General features: G+C 41.2%; 1 protein-coding gene across 1 annotated transcript in view; it reads left to right on the top strand.

Moving 5' to 3' along the window:
- The window catches only part of PRKAG2 (protein kinase AMP-activated non-catalytic subunit gamma 2), a 243,861-nt gene that overhangs the window by 6,971 nt on the left and 218,453 nt on the right, over positions 1–18,437 (top strand). The gene's annotated exons all lie outside the window — the stretch shown is intronic.

The following is an 18,437-nucleotide window of genomic DNA, read 5'->3' as shown; positions in this document are numbered from 1 at the left end:
CTCATCAGGACTCTTGGAGATGCAAAGGACACTTCTGTGTGCATTGATGACTGCTTATGTATTGCTGCCCCATAGTGGCTGTGTTTACAAAGGGTATAATCCTCACAATAAAGGTAATGGTGAACATTCCAAATAAGAGCAGTTTCTCAGACAAATGATTAGCTGTGCAAAATGGGCATCACATTTAGAGTGGTTCCCTGTGCCCTACTCAGAATTAAAATGCAATTAAGCATAGTGGTTGGTATCACACCTATATTACTAGTGGTGGACCTGTCTCTCGTTTATAGGAGGTAGTATAGAAGTGTCAAGTATCACTACTGTAATAAAATCAGAGGGAGGTAAATATACCATAGAAATATTCCAAGGCCATTTGTGTCAGCAAGCAAACCTTGGCTACAACACAGAAAAACTGAGAGTTGTTAATAAAGAGGATTAAAGCAGTCATCCTCTGGGCTATAGCAGGACTTAAGAAATGCCTGTGAATGCAATGTTCAATAAGGACTCCAAGGCAAAGCTCAACTGTAACTTGGAGTCTGCACAGAGGGAAAAGAGAAAGCAGTCCAAGATCAAGTTACTCATCTGGTTGTAAAGGGCTCTGTTTTCAGCGCTGCCCCCAGGGCTTTACCTGCTCTGTCCAAATAGAAGATGTCTGCCCTTCCCACCCTGCAATCATTCATCCATAAACAACCCTAAATACTTTTCTGGCTGTTCTGCCAGCTTCAGCTCTTCTTGCTTATTAAGAGCCTGCTCTCCTGCCAAAACAACAAACAGCTCGTGTGGGTTGTGGTTGGGGGCAGAGGCAGGCAACAGCGGTCTGCTCATTTCCTTTGTTTTTCACGTTTCTCTTTGGCCCTTCTTTGGGTAAGATCCAAAGGATGGATCATTGCTGGTTCCATCATGATGCAGAAGGAACAGACATCACTTTTCAAACAATGACAGCTTTATGAAGCTTAGTAGTCCTAGCCAAAGTCTTGATGCTATCATCAGACATGTCTTTCTTCCCAGTCCCTGCAGGTGACTGCAGCTGGCAGCAGATCTTTTGACAGTCAGATTCTGTATGTTATCTCTGTTGGACCAAGCCTTTAAATAATTGGACAGGAAGATCTGGGGAACAGATATGGTATTTGAAGGCATAAATCATGCTGAGTGCTGCAGAAAGCCTTTATTTAACTTAGTTTGATTTGGTTCAAATGTGGTCATCTGGTTTGGCTTCCAACCAGGATTTCTGTGTGTGTATGCTCAATTTCGTCTTAGACCACCAACTGCCATATACAAATCACTTCTCACTGTGCCTCCATCCCTCAGCTCATCAGTGGGAATAAGATGTATTTGACTTACGGGAAAGGGAGGTAAGGAGTGATGGGAAGTAAGTTTGTGAAACTGACTGATTTTCTGGTAATAGAGATCTATATAAATAACTGAAACTCAGGACTGAAATGGTGAGAGTAGTTGTTACAGCAGAGAAATGTGGAGAGCATTGCTGGTACAGTGCCATCAAATCGCATCATAAAACAGTGAAATCCTTCCCTATGAAGAAAACCAGGCCATGCAAAGTAAAACCAATTTAAGCTTTTTAAATTAAAGTGGAACTAAAGTTTTTGGGTACTTTATCTGACAAAGTCACCATGATGGTGACTTAGACTAGATATAAGGAAGGTATTTTTTACAATGAGGGTGGTAAAACACTGGTGCAGGTTGCCCAGAGAGGTGGTAGATTCCCCATCCCTGGTAACATTCAAGGTCAGGCTGGACGGGGCTCTGAGCAACCTGATCTAGTTGAAGATAAACTTGCTCATTGCTGAGGGGTTTGACTGGATGACCTTTAAAGGTCCCTTCCAACACAGACTATTCTATGATTCTGTGATTTAAAGAAGTTTAATTCTTCACTTTGCTAATTGCTGCTTGTGATGATTACACAGAGCTTCATTTTAGGTCACAAAGTATTTTCGATAGTGATCAACTTACATTTCAATATGCAGGTATTAGCCAAAGGCTATTTCTTTGCTTCCAACACACCAAAAGTATGTGGCTAAAAGAAAACCCCAACAAAACAAACCTCTACGATGTACATGCACATTCCTGTTTGCCTTTCTTTATTCCCCCTCCCTTTTTCACAAAGGGGCAATTTCATCTACCTGGCCTTTTCTGAAATGCACTCTGGGAGGTGACTTAATTTTTGCTGTGCAAAGAGGAATGGCACCATCCTAGCAGCGACAGCATCCTGCCAGGTAGTGCTGATACAAGCATACCACCAATAGCCATCAGTCTGAGGACTAGCAGTTCCATAACAGCTATGGATCAGAGGCAGCAAAGAAGCAGTAGGTGGTTTAGGATATTTGCTTGCTTTCCAGAAGTCTGGAGGCTCTGGATTCCCTGGCATCTGTTTGAGCCAGGGAGATAGATTAACTGAAGGACTGTTTTGTCTTGGGTGAGGTCTTCTGGGCAGCCAGATGTTTTATTTTGTGTGTATTGCAGGAAAGGTTGCTTTAAATCTGTGTGTTCTAGGGATGAGGAGTTGAAATTGAGAGGGTAAGCTGCAAGATATTTTTTTCCTTCACACAGCAGTCTTCACTAGCCAACATTGTTGGCAAAAGCAGGCAGAAGAGAGAAATTCCCTTAGATTAATGGTACTCACATTGCCGGTCATGCAAAGTTTAAGACAGAAGGTTTTAGTCATATATGATGATATGGGCCTGGTTTTAAAATTATTTAGCTGCCTGTCCCTAGCTGCTACATGTTGCTTTTGGAGCACTATCATATGCTGAAGAGTTCTGAAAAATTCTAATGCTGTAGCTAGACTAAAAGTACCATGGTTTTTTGTGCAGTGAGCTCTGCTGACTTCAGTGGGCTTCTCCATAGACAAAAGCATTCACCTGGAATTAAATGTTTGTCTGTTCACAGATAATATAGATCATTGATATCCTACATGCTGTCCAGGAGAGAGCCTGAACAAAACCAGGAGAAACTGTGATGTCAGTGATATTTCTGTAAACCACACGACATGTGCTTTCTCAGATTATCCTTTTATAATGCAGTATTCCTGTAACAAAGTTCTTACTCTTTTTCACATTTGAAAATAGAAAAATTATTTTGTGCTGTCTGCAGTATATCCATTCCTGCCAAAGCTGACTTAGAACAGAAGGAAAAGACAGCTTTGCTCTTCCAGCCTATGGCTTTTAAAAACATTTTTGTCTGATTCTGTTAGGCTCCCGGAGAATGTTTCATGAATATGTAGAATATTGTGTTATTACTGTATTGTATCTGTGTTAAACGTTTTATCATTCCACAGCCCTTTGATATAGAGAAGACTTACAAGTCCTGGGTTACAAATGATAAAACAGTAGTACAGAACTTAACCCCCCTAAAATTTCTCTTGGGCAAAACTCCCACATGGGAGGACTCTGTTGCTTTCTTCGCTCTTGCCTCAGGCTGCTAATCTCAGGGATGGTGAATGAGCCAAATGGGATTGGGTCCCTGCTGGGGATAGGGGGCAAGGGGATCATAGAATCATAAAATCATAGAATGGTTTGGGTTGGAAAGGACCTTAAGATCATCTAGTTCCAACTCCCCTGCCATGGGCAGGGACACCTCCCACTAGACCAAGTTGCTTAAAGCCCCATCCAACCCGGCCTTGAACACTGCAGTAGACATTGTCTAACTGACTGTAAGAAAACTCCCGGAGGATATGTCAGTTATTCTGCTAGTTTGGTTTCCTTCTGACTGGAAGATAGAGAATGTGGCACAATAGCAGATACATCATACAGTTTGGGTTGCCAAGGCATTTGTGCTTAAGTCTTGACCTGTCTTTGTTTTCTTAGGCAAACAACAATGAACAAAAAATATAATTGTTAAGTGTATTAATAAGTTAATGATAAACTAACTTAACAATGATAGCTTTCAGAATGCCATTAGGGGGCATTTAAGCTAATACAGGGGTCTCAGTATTTTTATTTCCGGTTCCTTGCACACCTGTTTGTACTGATCAAATTCTTGAGGTTTTCCTCACAACTGTTAAGAGGTAGAAACTTTACTCTTCAATAGCATGTATGCATGCGTTGTATGACCAGGTTAAAGTCCATAGGGCTAAAAGAAACTTGGGTATCTCAGGTTTCCAGGTTTATATATAGGTTTTTTCTGATGCAACAAAGTGAAAAACAAACTCATAAAGCATGTGGACCCATCCCAAACTGCAGACGAACACACTTTAAACTCCAAGACAGTGTAAACAGAAAAGTGTTTGCTGCGTTCAGGCTTCTGTCCTAGATCTGTCCAGAGAGTTCCAAACTCTTACTGGTTTTCCTGTCAAGTTTCTGGATCTAATTAAATCCACCTGAGTCTCACTAACATATTACCTGAGATACTTGATGTTAGAGAATCTCACCAGTATAAGCTAAGGTGTAATTTAGATTGTCAGCTTAAAAAATAGCACTGTAGTGGTGACCCTAAATCTGTAACCCCTCCATTACTTCACTGCTTGCCAAGGAGACCTGGACTAAAGCTTGCTAAGCAAGCTTTTCAACCCCGGAACTTGTGCTGTCTGCCTGGGGCTCAAAGCTTGCAGCTCAGTGGTAGATCTCTTTATGACTTGTGGGAGTCCCACAAGTGGTATGCAGTACACCTGCAAGGAGTTTGCCATTTACCCACCAAGTAATAGACTCATGATGCTGAATAGAGTGCTATATTCATATGTCAGATGTGTGTGATCTCCTTTACCACTAGAGAAGTTTAGGGATAAAATAATACTGAAGAATACAAGAATTTCAATAATGAAGAAAATGACAAAAAGATACAAGATGGGTTACTAAGATTATGTTTGGCAATAAAACCCTTTCATAGCTGCTCCAGCATCTCATCCAGTCAGAGGCTGACAGACTTAGTTTCTGTTGCCTATATCAGACTTGGTTCATCTAGAAAACTTTAGGGCTACATCTTTAATGTTTTAGGATAAAGAGGTTACTTGGAGTCTCCTGGAACTGCTGTTTCAGCCTAAAGTCTCTTGGAACCATCTGTTTCAACAGACTGTCTTGTCACCTGCAACTTTCTCTTTCATATCTCTTATGGTAGGACACTCAGACTCATGTTAATGAAGGAGATCAGGTCATTTCTGTACACTCTGGACTCTCTTTAAAATGCCTAATTATTTTTTCTGTTGTATACTTCAATTAGAACACATTCCTGGCTTCAATTTTGAATTGTTTTATGGGGCTTTTTTTTCTTTTATAGGTCCCTTCAGACAGGGTGTTAAATTTAGCAAATCAGAACTTACAGATATATAATGTGCAATTCATTAATAAGAGGTAAATATTATAATTCCATTTGAAAATACAGCTTGAATTAGCTCATTTTTAGCAATCTAAATGCAATACTAGAACATAAATGGATGGCAAACCTGGGAATTGGTGTTTCTAGAAAGACAGTTTCAGGAACTCCGAGTTACAAGGGCCTTTTTCCTCCTGAACCCCTCACACTTCTGCTTAGCAAAGAGATAGGAGAGGTTAGCCGTTAGGTGTATTGAATGTACCATATAAGTATTCTTTGGGTTTGTGTGCAGGGCTGTGTATAGGAGTCTACAGTCCTCATACCTTTACACCTCTGTGTAACCTTTTTCAGGTGTCTGTAAGACTTTGAACTTGGTACAGAATAAACGAGGTCTCAGCACAGTATGACCTCTAATACAGTCCTCCTCGGGTTAAAACTTCCTGTGTCTGACACAACAGTACAAAGTCCAGGCAGTCTGTTGAAGGCGGAACTGGACTGTTCTGATACAATTTTCTTGTATCTTATCAAAATTGCCCCAGTGAGCCAGGTGAGTCCAGACTAAATCTTGGTCTCTGGCTCCTTGGCTCAGTTTTTGTCTTCAGGCTGCAGGAGTCAATTTGCTATTCTCTGTCTACTGTTCTCTAAATTTCTGCTATTTTTTCTCTGGTCAATTTTATCTGTGGCTATATGTTAGGAATATTTTGGTTTGCAATGCTCTGATTTGCCTTAATCCATCTCAGAATAAAACCTTTCACACATTTTCCTAGTTCTTTCTCTGAATGTAGCCACAAAAATTTTGATTGCTGTGTGCACTTTGCCTGGCCATTTCATGTTCCCTGCCACCTCATTTCCTATGCACAAAATCAGATTAAACTTGTTTGCTGTTTCCCCACTTCATTCCCATACAATGATGATTGTATATTAAATAGCTCACAGGGATAGTCACCAATGTGGTAGGCACCAGTCACCTGAAAAAAGCGAGTTGTACATTTGACATTTATTGCATCTCTCTTATCTGAGAAATGTTAGAATCACAGTTTAAGACCATTATGGACAGTTTACCCAGACTTAAGTGCGGTTGGGGGGTGTATGTCGGATGCCAGCCTGGGACTTCTTCATATGTTTAGCTCCAGTTGTATTTCTCACGTGTGGCTCATTTTGCTGAAAGGCCTCTCTGGTCAACTTTCCAGCTGACCTCATAAGATTAAAATATGCGTCTGAAAAATCAATTTAAAAAGAACTGAAATACACCTCTATTATATATTAACATGTGTCCTTGTAAAAAAGGGCTGTGATCTGGGTATGCAAAGGCTAATAATTGACCAACTTGTCGTGCCATAATGTTCTATTTATTTTCTTTGCAGAAAGCATGCAAACACTTTGGGGGAACACTTAAAAAAAGAAACATCTGCAGAATACTCATGCCAAGTTTAAATAGGCACATTTTAAAATGTTCACCGATGTTTATCACCAAGGGCTACAAAACCCTTCTAACAAAAGAGAAATCTTAGATTTTATAGGTTAATGGTAATGCACAAAAAATAGGTTTACTTTGGCTCACTGCAAGGCTACAAAAACCCTGGATGATCTGAAGTGATACAGGCACATGAAAAGACTGGTTTGTGGTTTTGTGTTATTCACAGGAGACAAGTTCAGTGTTTAATTTCAGGAAGTTTCTGAGGGCTCCACGAGGTGCTCAGCATTAACACAACTGTGTCTGCAAACCACTACAAAACTGAAGCTTAATCATGACATTTGACTTGGAGGAGAAGGTGTTTTGGGAGAACAAAGAGAACAATGCATTACTGTATCAATACTAGTAGCAGAGGACACCTAGCCTGGGATTCTCATGTCCAGTGGTAGCTGAGAACTGATTTGGCCTCCACACTTGTTTGCCTTCCTTAACTTGTGTGCTATATTTTTGTTACTCACTTAATTGTGCTCCTTTTTCTCCAATTAGAATTGTCTTGTGCCCTGGAAGTATTTGACCCCACAGGACTATTTTTTTCTCTTAAAATACTCTGAGCTATTACAAAAAGATTTACTTTCATTACAGCAATTTTTACCAAGCAAATTGATATTTGGTTGAGAAGCCATTTCGATTGCTACACTTCTTTGGCTTCCAGGACCTCTGAAAGAGTCTCATGTATTCATCATATCACAGTCTGTAGGACTATGGCAGAATGAGTCATTCTCCTTTCCTAGTGAATTTTGGGAGAACTCACCTTCCTTTCTGGGCAAGCACATATATTCTGGGAAAATGTCAGAGGATTTGGAGCATTTGAATAGTTAATTTCTCTCCATGTTATTGTAAGGGAATAATGGTCTTTCACCCAAATGAGTAAATTCTTTAATTTCAGTTTGTAACTCAAAATGAGCTTAATGGATGAGTTAATCAGTGGTGTTTTCCATTTTGGCTTTTTAGCTTGAGAGCACCAGGATTTTAGACGTTTTTAGAGGTTTTTGTCCTCTGAGTAAGATGTAAGCTGGGGGCTATATTTGAGCAACATAATGGCAGGGCAGACTCGGTTGTCGTATACAACTGTGAATCCAACACTAATCTTTTGGTAGTCACAACTTGTTGGACCTAATTCTGAGAATACATTCTGTGTGGGAACATATTCCAGTCACCTGTTATTACCCGTATCATATAGTATATAATCCCTGTCATGAATATATTGCTGCTATTTTATTATTTGCCCCTGTTTCTCATTGAAAATCCATTCCAGAACTTGCTTTCTCTTATATATAAGAAACTTCTTTTAATTCCTCGACTAAATGTATACATGCCAGGTTTTTTTTTTTCCATTTGTTCTTGTATCAACTTCAGATTTCATCTTAATTAATTTGAGCTGGAGCTGAGATCACTCTCAGAGTCAGGCTGATGCTTTTTGAAAGAGCTTATAAAGCTGTAATTCCAGTGCTCTCCAGTTTTCTTCAAGGAAAAAGTACATGTTTCCTCCTGCCCAGCAATGCTTTGATACCTAGAGCTTTTTATTTGCTTCAAGCAGTTCCTCAGTTTTGGGGGTTTGTTTTGATTTGGCTTTCATAACTTGGAGTATCTGGTGTCTCATAGCAGATATTAAAGAGAAAATCAGCATATACTATCTGGACGATCTCGATCAACTTTATAATTGTCCACCTGGAGAATAAATAATGAAGCAGCTTTATAGTGCAAAGAATTACCGAGAGGTAAAAATTTTGCAGATAAAAAAATTATATCCTTCACTCAACAGTACCACTGAAGTTGTGACTTTTTTGTGTGAAAAGTTGTATCCACACAAATGTGAATATTTGTGTGACATTAGACATATACTTGTTTGGGTATTAGGATTTCCTAAGTTTCTCTTCTAGTGCTAAAAAACAGAATACTTTTCATGAGGTTGCCCTTATTCTGTGGGACATCTGTATTCTTGTAGCCTTTTGCTAAGGGTTTACTGTCAGATTCTGAAGAGATGAATGGAAAGAGTTGTCCCTTCGTATCTGTACAGCTTCAGATGAAATGTCTGAGTTTCCATTCTCCTGAGTCAAGTCTTGCTGCTGAGTTGAACGATAGCAAACTTTACGGATGTGAAGAATAGTGTAATTGTTAGTCCAAACACCGAAAAGTACATTCTGAGTATCAAGTGTCTAAGAGTTGCATCTGAGTAACAAATCTGAATATTCCATTAAATCAAGCACATTGTACCCCGTACTTTGCATTTTGTTTTGGCAGTGAGATAATATTTTTTTAATGTGGATCCTGAAGTCTTGATAAAAACAAAACTTCTGTTATGATAAGATTGCAGGATTAGCCCCAACTTAGTAACTAATGGCCTGCTTCCAGCAAAAACTATCAACACTTCTTCCTCCCTAGAAAATATAGTTACCTTGGGGCCAATTTTATATGGAATGCTTAAGACTGGTTTGAGGTATATATGACACATATGCACATATGTTCATGTCTGCATATTAGCAATTCTGTATGTCTGCTTTGGCTTTACCTTTACTATAAAATTAGACCTGTTTATGGTGATTTTTACATATGGACGGTTCTCCTATATTCTTAACTAGTTAGATGCTATTTAATTACTCTAGTAGAATATGCTAGTCAAAATACAGATATGTTACCATTCCAATTTGGAGTTCCCAGGCACAAAATGCTTGTCATTATTATCTTCTAGATATTAAACACCTGTTCAGATATTCATAAGTCTGATAATTCTGGATAACTGATAATTCTACTGTCAGTTCAGATGATAGAATAATGTTCAGTAGAGCTTACTGCTGCGCAATAAAAAAAATCTTCCACAGGAAGAGGCCTTGAACACTTCCAGGGATGGGGCAGCCAAAACTTCTCTGGACAGCCTGTGCCAGTGCCTCACCACCCTCATGGGGAAGATTTTCTTCCTGATATCTAATCCAAATGTACTCCCTTGCAGTTTAAAACCATTCCCCTTTGTTCTATTCCTACATGCCCTTGTAAGAAGTCCTTCTCCAGCTTTCTTGTTGGCCCCTTTAGGCATTGGAATCTGCTCTAAGATCTCCTTGGAACCTTCTCTTCTCCAGGCTGAACAAGCCAAACTCTCTCAGATTGTTTTTGTAGGAGAAGTGCTCCAGCACCCAGAGGAGGCCTCATCTTCATGGCTTCCTCTGGACTCACTCCAACAGGTCCATGTGCTTCTGATTTTGGGGGCCCCAAAGCTGAACACAGTACTACAGGTGGGGTTAAATGAGAGTGGAGTAGAGGGGCAGAATCACCCCCCTCAGCCTGCTGATTATACTTCTTCTGATGCAGCTCAGGATACAGTTTGCTTTCTGGGCTGCAAGCACCCATTGCCAGGTCACGTTGAGTTTCTCATTGACCAAAAGCCCCAAGTCCTTCTCCTCAGGGCTGCTCTTACTCCATTCTCCGCCCAGCCTGTATTTGTGCTTGGGATTTCCCCTGACCCACATGCACTTGGCCTTGTTGAACTTTATGAGGTTGGCACTGGCCCACCTTTTAAGTATGTCAAGGTCCCTCTAGATCTTATCCCTTCCCTCCAGCATATCAACCAAACCACACAGCTTGGTGTCACTGGCAAACTTACTGAGGGTGCACTCAATCCCACTGTCCCCCATATCACCAATAAAGATATTGAACAGCACCAGTTCCAATATTGACCCCTGTGGAACACCAATCATCACTGGAATGCCGAATAAGGAGTAAACAGCACAAAAGAGAAGTCAATTTGACTTAAAATAACATAAATCTAAGACTTCTGTTCTCTGTGCTCCTCCCACAGTGCTGAGTACCCGGAGAACTGGGAAGATTGACTGCTTTCTGTTTTAAGTAATGAAGTTGGCTCAAAATGGGAACCTATCACATACCAGTTATGAAGGGAAGAACTATTTTTTTCATACTGGTTTTCATTTTATGGGGAACATTCAGTGGGAAAGAATCTCATTGCAAACTCTGGGTTCATGTTAACTGTACCTTGTGCATGTCATATGTTACTTCATGCTCTACCTAGGAACATTTCAACTATAACCTCTTCATCAGTGACAATACAATCAATTAATGATTTTTTTTTGCCTTTGTCTTGTATCCTCCAAGACCTAGAATTTCTCCTTGATCCATTCCTTTTCTTTAATTTAATTTAATTTACTTTTAATCTTACATACATCTACTGAGTTTATATGCATCTGTAGTGTAAAGTTTTAATTTTTCATTGAAGACTTTGAAGTTCAGGCACTTTGTATCAAAATTTTAATGGAGAAAAAATTAATAATCTCAATGAAGCTACACTAAATCACACTAACTACCATCTGTTGAGACCTCCTTGGATTCAGTGTGGGGAGAACATTTCTGTTTTAGGGTCTTCTCTAGACATCCCTTTCTTCTAAAATTCTTCTGGTAATATTTCAGGCCATCATCCTAAGAAAAATGATACAGTTATTTGAGATATTTCAAATCAAATGTTCTTCCTGACATTAGATTACTGTAAATCATCCTTTACCATCATTTTTACAATTTTCTAAGACTATTGGAGAGATTTAAAGCCGTGCATCTGGCTTTGAATCTCAGACTGATTTGAAAAATCACGTGTTAAATCTGTGCCTACTACATTACAAATACATGCATATTTGGGAATTCCATCGTTTCTATGGTAATGCACACTCTGCAGTCTTAACTGGATATATCAATCCCCATTCATGTGTCAGAATGATTTCTAGTAATTATGGCCCTTGGTACCTTCATCATTATACACCTCAGTGCAATGTCAAGAGCATTCCTCCTTGTATCACTCATTTTCTGCTGAAAACAGTAGTATAGTAGGACATTGTGTTTGTCTCTTCCTGTGGAAGTGGTCTGCTGACAGGCCTTGAAAAGACTGCGGAGCAGCTTTGGTTTTGTTTTCAGAGAGCCTGGGCATGCAGGAAAGCCAGGATCTAACATCTTGCTACCAACACTTTGCAGCATAATAAATTTGAAGCTAAACATGCAAAAATTATTTCCTTTGAGATCTTACAGCCTATCCTGGAATTCACTGCTTTTGGAAGCCTCACCTCTTTTTACATCTGAACCATCGAGCAGTAACAGGTTGATGTTTTGGGGCAGTCTCACCCCCTTTGCTCCAAGCATTCCTATGGCCTACTGTGCTCTCTGAGCCCCAAAACACTCTATGCCAAGGAATAAATTCTGAGATTATCACCCAGTTAGAAGGGTCACAGAAAGTGCATTTGTAATTCTTCAGCTCTCTGAATTCTTCCCAGTTCACTAGGAAGAACATGGAAATATTTTCAGATTTTTACTGCCGAAAACACTTTTTGTTCCCGTGCCCACACAATCTGGTAGAGCTGTGCCTCTGCCTTCTTTAAATGCTCTTTTAGCTAATGTACTGCATTACACATACTGTTGGAAAAGAAAATGAAAAGCAGAGTCCTCTGGAAACCTATTTGTACTTCTCTGTGTTAATTGGCAGGACTGACAAAAATCAAGCTATGGGAAATGAGAATCTTTCCACTGCTTTTGCATATAATCTGCTACATTAAATTTTGATTGAGGTTATCTGTCTAACTTGCAGGCCTATATATACAAATCAAAAGCACTAAGTATTGCATCTGTCTAACAGCCAGAAAGTCTGAATCAAAATCAGTAGAAGATACAAAAGATTTTTTCCTGTATCAGTAAGGAGGAAATTAGATACTTTATAGGACTTTGTCCATTTCTTCTCTGATTCTTCAGTACTAAGAAAACTTGAGGCTGAACAGCTCATCGTTCCAGTTAATGGATTTTTTTTGTACAGAGACCAATATTACAAAAACTGTTTATCTCAGAAGGTACTTTGGTCATTGGAAGGCTCTCCTTGCTCTCAGAACCAACTGACATTGTGTGAACCTTGAAAAATCAGCTTCAAGGTCTTTTATCAAGCTGTCATGGTTCAAAAAAGAAAATGTGTTTTTCATGTTTGTACCTAATCAGGTCTCCCAAACACTTACTTACTTTCTATGCAAAGATGACACTGAGAGTATTATTCTTATTTTACTCTTACACTACAGTGATGTAGATTAGAACCTGAATTTACCTGTCAGTATAGTCTACAGTACAGTGCTGGCACTAATGTGAACCACACAACAGAGTTCAGGTCACATCATAGAATCATAGAATGGTTAGGGGTTGGAAAAGACCTTATGATCATTTAGTTCCAATCCCCCTGTCATGGGCAGGGACACCTCACCCTAGACCGTGTTGCAAAAGGCTCTGTCCAACCTGGCCATGAGCACTGCTAGGGCTGGAGCATTCACCACTTCCTTGAGCAACCTGTTCCAGTGCCTCACCACCCTTACAGTAAAGAATTTCTTCCTTATACCTAACCTGAACTTCCCCTGTTTAAGTTTAAACCCCTTGTCCTATCAATACAGACAGTCCCTGATGAAGAGTCCCTCTCATCATGCACCTGTTTGGTTTACTGTGCATCTGTTCTTATGGTATCAGTTACTATGGAGTATGGGGTCAACTATGGAGTATGTGGGAGCACCATGGCTGTGGGGCGGTGAAGATGGGAGATAGTAAGGCAACCACTGCAGCTGACAAAAAGGGGAGTCTCTTGCCAATACTTGCACCAGTGCTCATGCCAACCGTGCTATGGCTCTCTGTATACAAAATTAATCCATTGCATGGGCCTATTCATTTCAAACAAAGAATTCTGAAACCTTTTGATACCCATGATCAATTGTGAAGCTGCACAAGAGCTGCAACTGAAACGCTTTTAGGAAAGAAACAAAACCTGCCTTGCATTTGGCTGTTTGGAAAGAAATTAGTAGTTACATTAAATTAGAGAAACAGCCCAGAAAGTTCTCTCTCACTTCACACTCTGCACTGTGGTCTCTGGATGGCAAGACAACTTGCTGTTTCAGTGGATGAAGCAGTGCAGCAGCTCTGGAGTGACCAGCACACAAGCAGAAATGGTGTAAGCAAGAGGGAGACAACTGTAGGACAGAATGGTTCAACCAAAGCAGTCAGCCTTAGAACAGCACCAAGTGCTGCTAGGTTTCAGGTGATGAGACAGAATTTATCTCAGTAACGACTAGTGTACCAGAAGGCGTCTGACAGCCTGGAGAGGAAGAACAGCCACTTGACAACACAACCTATCTCCGTCAATATAAACATTTGCTAGTCCTTTCTGCTGTTACATTCCTGCGGACCTTCTGGGGAGCAGCAATTCCTCCCTCATTAGCCTCAGTATCTCGCCTTATTTCTGCCACTGGCAGGCCTGCAATTTCCCCTGCAAATTTCCCAATGGAAGACAATTTAGCCATCTTCAGATATTTCCTCATGTTCACTATAAAACTTGAAAACTGCTCCCTGCACTGTGTTGAGTGTCAGCATGTATCAGGTGATAGTGTGAGTATGGGCAGGCAGATGCAGGGGTGCGTGTCCTCTCTGGCCTTTACAGAAAGGACTGTGCATTGACTACTGCAGCCTAATGCTGCATCATGTTACTTACATTGGGCTGCTGATTAAATTAAGCATCCCTATGAAGCAAGGTTGAATTCAATGTAATAAATGTGTTGAAGAGGAACTGAACAACTGACTTCATGCATGCTCAAGAAACTGAGCAGCAAAGTATAAAGCAGAGAAAGATGGAGAACAAAAACAGAAAGGTGAGAATAAGAGGTGGAACTTGAAGCAGAGCAGGAAGGGATAGGCAGAAGAGGAACTACAGAGACCAACTTGGACAAAGGGTAGCCTAACAAGAAAATAGAGAGAAAAACAGCTGTGATAGGTGCTGGGCTACCAGTAAGAGCCAAACAAGTTCTTCAGCATCCAGACCTCAAGATATATTTATTTTCAAGGATTTGTGCTTTAAATCCTGAAAACATTTTTTAAAATGTTTGAGAGCCACAAGTAAGAATATATGTATACACACACATAAGACATAAGGTGGTTGATCTGAGAAGTTACATTATTTATCCTGGTAAAATACAGGCATTATTTATAGTGGGAAATTTAGTGCCCAAGAATGGGACTTCTTCAGGTTTTTGTGGCTGCAAAATACTTATAGATTGCATATGTGAAATATCTACATTAAATCCTCACAGTAACATTAATATGTCATCTGAAGAGAAAGAATAATAGTTATTTTCACAGATAGTTTTTCTGTAATACAATACATGAGTGCTTGGCAATATTACTAACAACATACTTTAAAGCATTAGCAAAAAATGCTGGTTTCAATAAAGATTTAAAGCCACCAGCAACTCTCATAATTCTCCCCATGCACCACTTCTTTTAGGCACACTTTTTCACTTTAAGTCTTTACAAAAACCTCTCTATATTGCATGTGAAATTTTAGCACTAAAGGTAGCTGGTGACATTTTACTTACAGCAACTGCAGTTGATGCAATCAAGGCTGAGAGCAAAGTTTTATGACTATTTTATAAACTTAGGAATGTACTCTGGGAATTTATAATGGAAAAATTGACTCAAACTGTTTTTAAGGAATAACTAAGGCAAGTCCTGTGATGTGGTGTTGTCCAAAATGCACATGCTTCTTCTGCTGGATTACAGGTATGGCTTGGAAATGTGGGTGCTATTAGAGAGCAGAAAAATGTGGCTGGTGTATTTGAGATGTTCTTCCGGTTAGCCTTGAGAGCACATGAAACCTCTAAGTACTTATGTTGATATTCTCAAAGTATTTTGGTACCTATTTGTCTGCAAAATTAGTAATTTAGATGTTGCACGCCACTGAAAACACAGTTGAGAGGAGTCAAACTGCCAGGATTCCATGTGGGAAAATTAATTTTAAGTTAATTTAATTTAAGTTAAAAGTATTCATGATGCTGCTTTTTCATATGTTAGCTGCATTTGTCCCTGAAAGATAATAGAAGGATAAACCCACGATGTCTTACTGTCAGAAATATTGGCAATTCCTTTATTTTATAGCAGGGTCTTATTAACGCTTCATTTTGTGGGGAGTCAAGGCCCTGAAGTCCAGCAGCTGTAGGAGGATTTGGGCTTTGGTGGGTCTTTTTGTTTTGTTTTGTTTTGGTTTTGATGCATCTCTAATCCTAGAGCTTCAATGAAAAGTTTTAAAATACAACTGAAAGATCAAAAGTCAGCTTTGGGATCTTAGGGATCAAAGGAGAAAAATAAGAATAACTCCACCTTGTGGTATTATTACAGTTATAAACATGCTTGAGGCAATATTGGGGGGTGGGGGGCTGATTCATTATTTAGGTTTGGGAGTTTGGTCATACAGCCTTTATGTTACTCCTTGACACTCACTTTACATTGTCCACCATAAATTCTATAAATAATCTACAAGAAGAAAAGGAATAATTGTAGATCTAAAATACTGAATATGGAAAATATAATTATTTATTAACATAATAATAGGGAACAATTCTGCATGAATAAGGGAAGGATTATATAAATATGAGAGATTTAATTCCACCTCAAATGTTCGTTAACTTAATAAATAACAGCCAGGAGTCTTGCTTGCTTAGGATACCTAGTGCTAAAATCCTCTTAAAGAAACTGCCTTTTTTTCCTCCTTATTTTTTAACTTTCAAGAGCATATTAGCAATGAAAAATATCGTGACATTTTTTGGTAGACATCCTTACTAGTAATTTTCTCACTCCTTTTTTCCAGGGGTCAGCTGTACCCAAATTCCTTGGCAGCAGCACTGTGTTGGCAGAAGTGTTTATATAAATGTTGAGGGAAAGCAGGTGTTACAGACCAGCTCCTCTTTTTATCCTTTTCAGATCTGGTGACAATGGTGCTAATTGCTGTGATCTCATTTCTGGGTCTGTTTCCTTCCATGACATTCTGTAGGAACCTATAGGACAGTTATATATAACATTAAAGAAGAGGGATCGTATTTTTATTTGATTCTGTATGGTTTTAGAGCAGTTGCTACAGACTTTATACCTGACTTAGCTTTGCATCTAATAAATCCTGAGACTTCCACAAGGAGAGGAATGAATCTGAATTGGTGCATTTCTTGAAGATAGCCATCACAATCCTATTTTTTTTTTCAGAAGATACGAAGATGTTTGTGGAAAACACTTCCCCTTCTTCCCTCAAGGCTTATAAATCATTGGTTTATAGAGTCCCATAAGACCTCAAGGCTTATAAATCATTGGTTTATAGAGTCCCATAAGACTTATTAGAGGTAACTCTGGTGTAGATGCTGTGAACACATATATGCACAGCTTTGAACCCAGGGAAAATCTGTGTTCAAATAGTGTGATCAAGGTCAATGACTGCAATGGGCTTGGTCTAACTGTAAAATTCAGGCAGTGCAAAATGGTGTAGAGGTTGTCAAGGAAGGAGGAGTCACTTCTAACCCCCAAACTCGTATTTGCTACTACTCTAGGTTACCCTGCTCTTGCAAGGGGGTTGGACTAGATGATCTTTTGAGGTCCCTTCCAACCCTTGGGATTCTGTGATTCTATGTGTATGAAAACCACTTGCTGTTTTAAAGCAAAACAATCTTTCTCTCTTAGCTGTCCAGAATCTCAGCCCTGAAAGAATGCCTGGCAGCAGGGGTGGCATTGGCATGGGTGTGCTCTATAGCTGCAACCGGTGCAGCCACATGTGAAGTGGATTTTGAAAGCTTTTCATTTTCTGATACTCTGGAACGCCAAATTCGTTTGCCTGCGGGGTGTGATCTGCCTCTTTGGCTCGACTGATTTGCATTCGCGTTTTGAAGGCTTTTTGGAGGGAGGGAGCGGAAAAATCTGTGCTCGAGAGTAGTCTGGGGCCCTCCTGGGCTCGGCGCAAGTTCCTGGCAGCGCGGGGGGGCAGCGCTGTGGCTTTGCCCCGCGGGAGCGAGCCCGGCAGGGCCGGATCCGGGTCCCGGCGCTATGCCCTGCACGGCGGGGCCGGTGCAGCAGCCGGGCGGGCTCCGCAGAGCAGCTTGCGCAGGGTGCTGCGGCCCGGGAGCGCTGCGGCCCGGCAGCGCTGCCCGAAGGAATGACCCTTCTTTGGGGCATGGCCAGAAGGAAGCGAGAACCCGGCCCGTGAGGTGGTGAGGGAAGGGCAGGCACCGCGCTGCCTTTGGGAGCTCCTGGCAAGGTGAAACCCAGCCTTTCGCCCACCTCATGCTGCGGCGGCCCGCGGGATGCGGCACAGCCTCAGTCCCCCTGGCTCCGCAGGGCAGCCCGGCGTGAGCGGGAGCCAGGGCAGGCGGCCGGGCTGCTGCGCGCCCTGCACATGCGGAGGACCGGGGGAGAACCGCACTGTGCTCAGTTTGCTCTTCCTGGCAGCGCCCGGGTACTCCACCTCCTCGCCGGCCTCTTCGCGGGGCATCCGCGCTCCCTCCGCTGCCCGGCCCCCCCGCCGCCGCCGGGCTGCCGGGAGCCTCCCCAGCGCCTTCCCCTTTTCGGGTTTATGCGGCGTTTGGGTGTTTTGGAGTTGTTTGGTTTTTTCTCTCTTTCGGGGAGAGCGCGGCCGGGCTGGGCGAGGGGAAGGAAACTTTCTCTCCCGCCCCCCCCAAGGATGCTCCGGATATTTTTGAAAGGGCGGAAGAGTGAGAAAGAGAGCTGCGTTTGTAAGGGCATCTCATGCTCTTGAGAAGGTCCCCCTGACACCTCACTGCTGGGATTAAAGACCTGAGCTGGAGAAACTCCTCCCCTTCCCTCTGCTTCTCCCATCCTCCCCCCTCCTGCTGTCTCCCTCCTTTTTCCACCCCCCTCCCCCCCCCCCCCC

Source organism: Pezoporus flaviventris, unplaced genomic scaffold (genome assembly GCF_033815535.1).
Source record: "Pezoporus flaviventris isolate CSIRO_AGI_PZ_B2104156 unplaced genomic scaffold, CSIRO_AGI_Pfla_v1 ptg000079l, whole genome shotgun sequence".
NCBI lineage: Eukaryota > Metazoa > Chordata > Aves > Psittaciformes > Psittacidae > Pezoporus > Pezoporus flaviventris.
The sequence above is the reverse complement of the archived record's forward strand: the minus strand, read 5'-3'. Positions and strand labels throughout refer to the sequence as shown.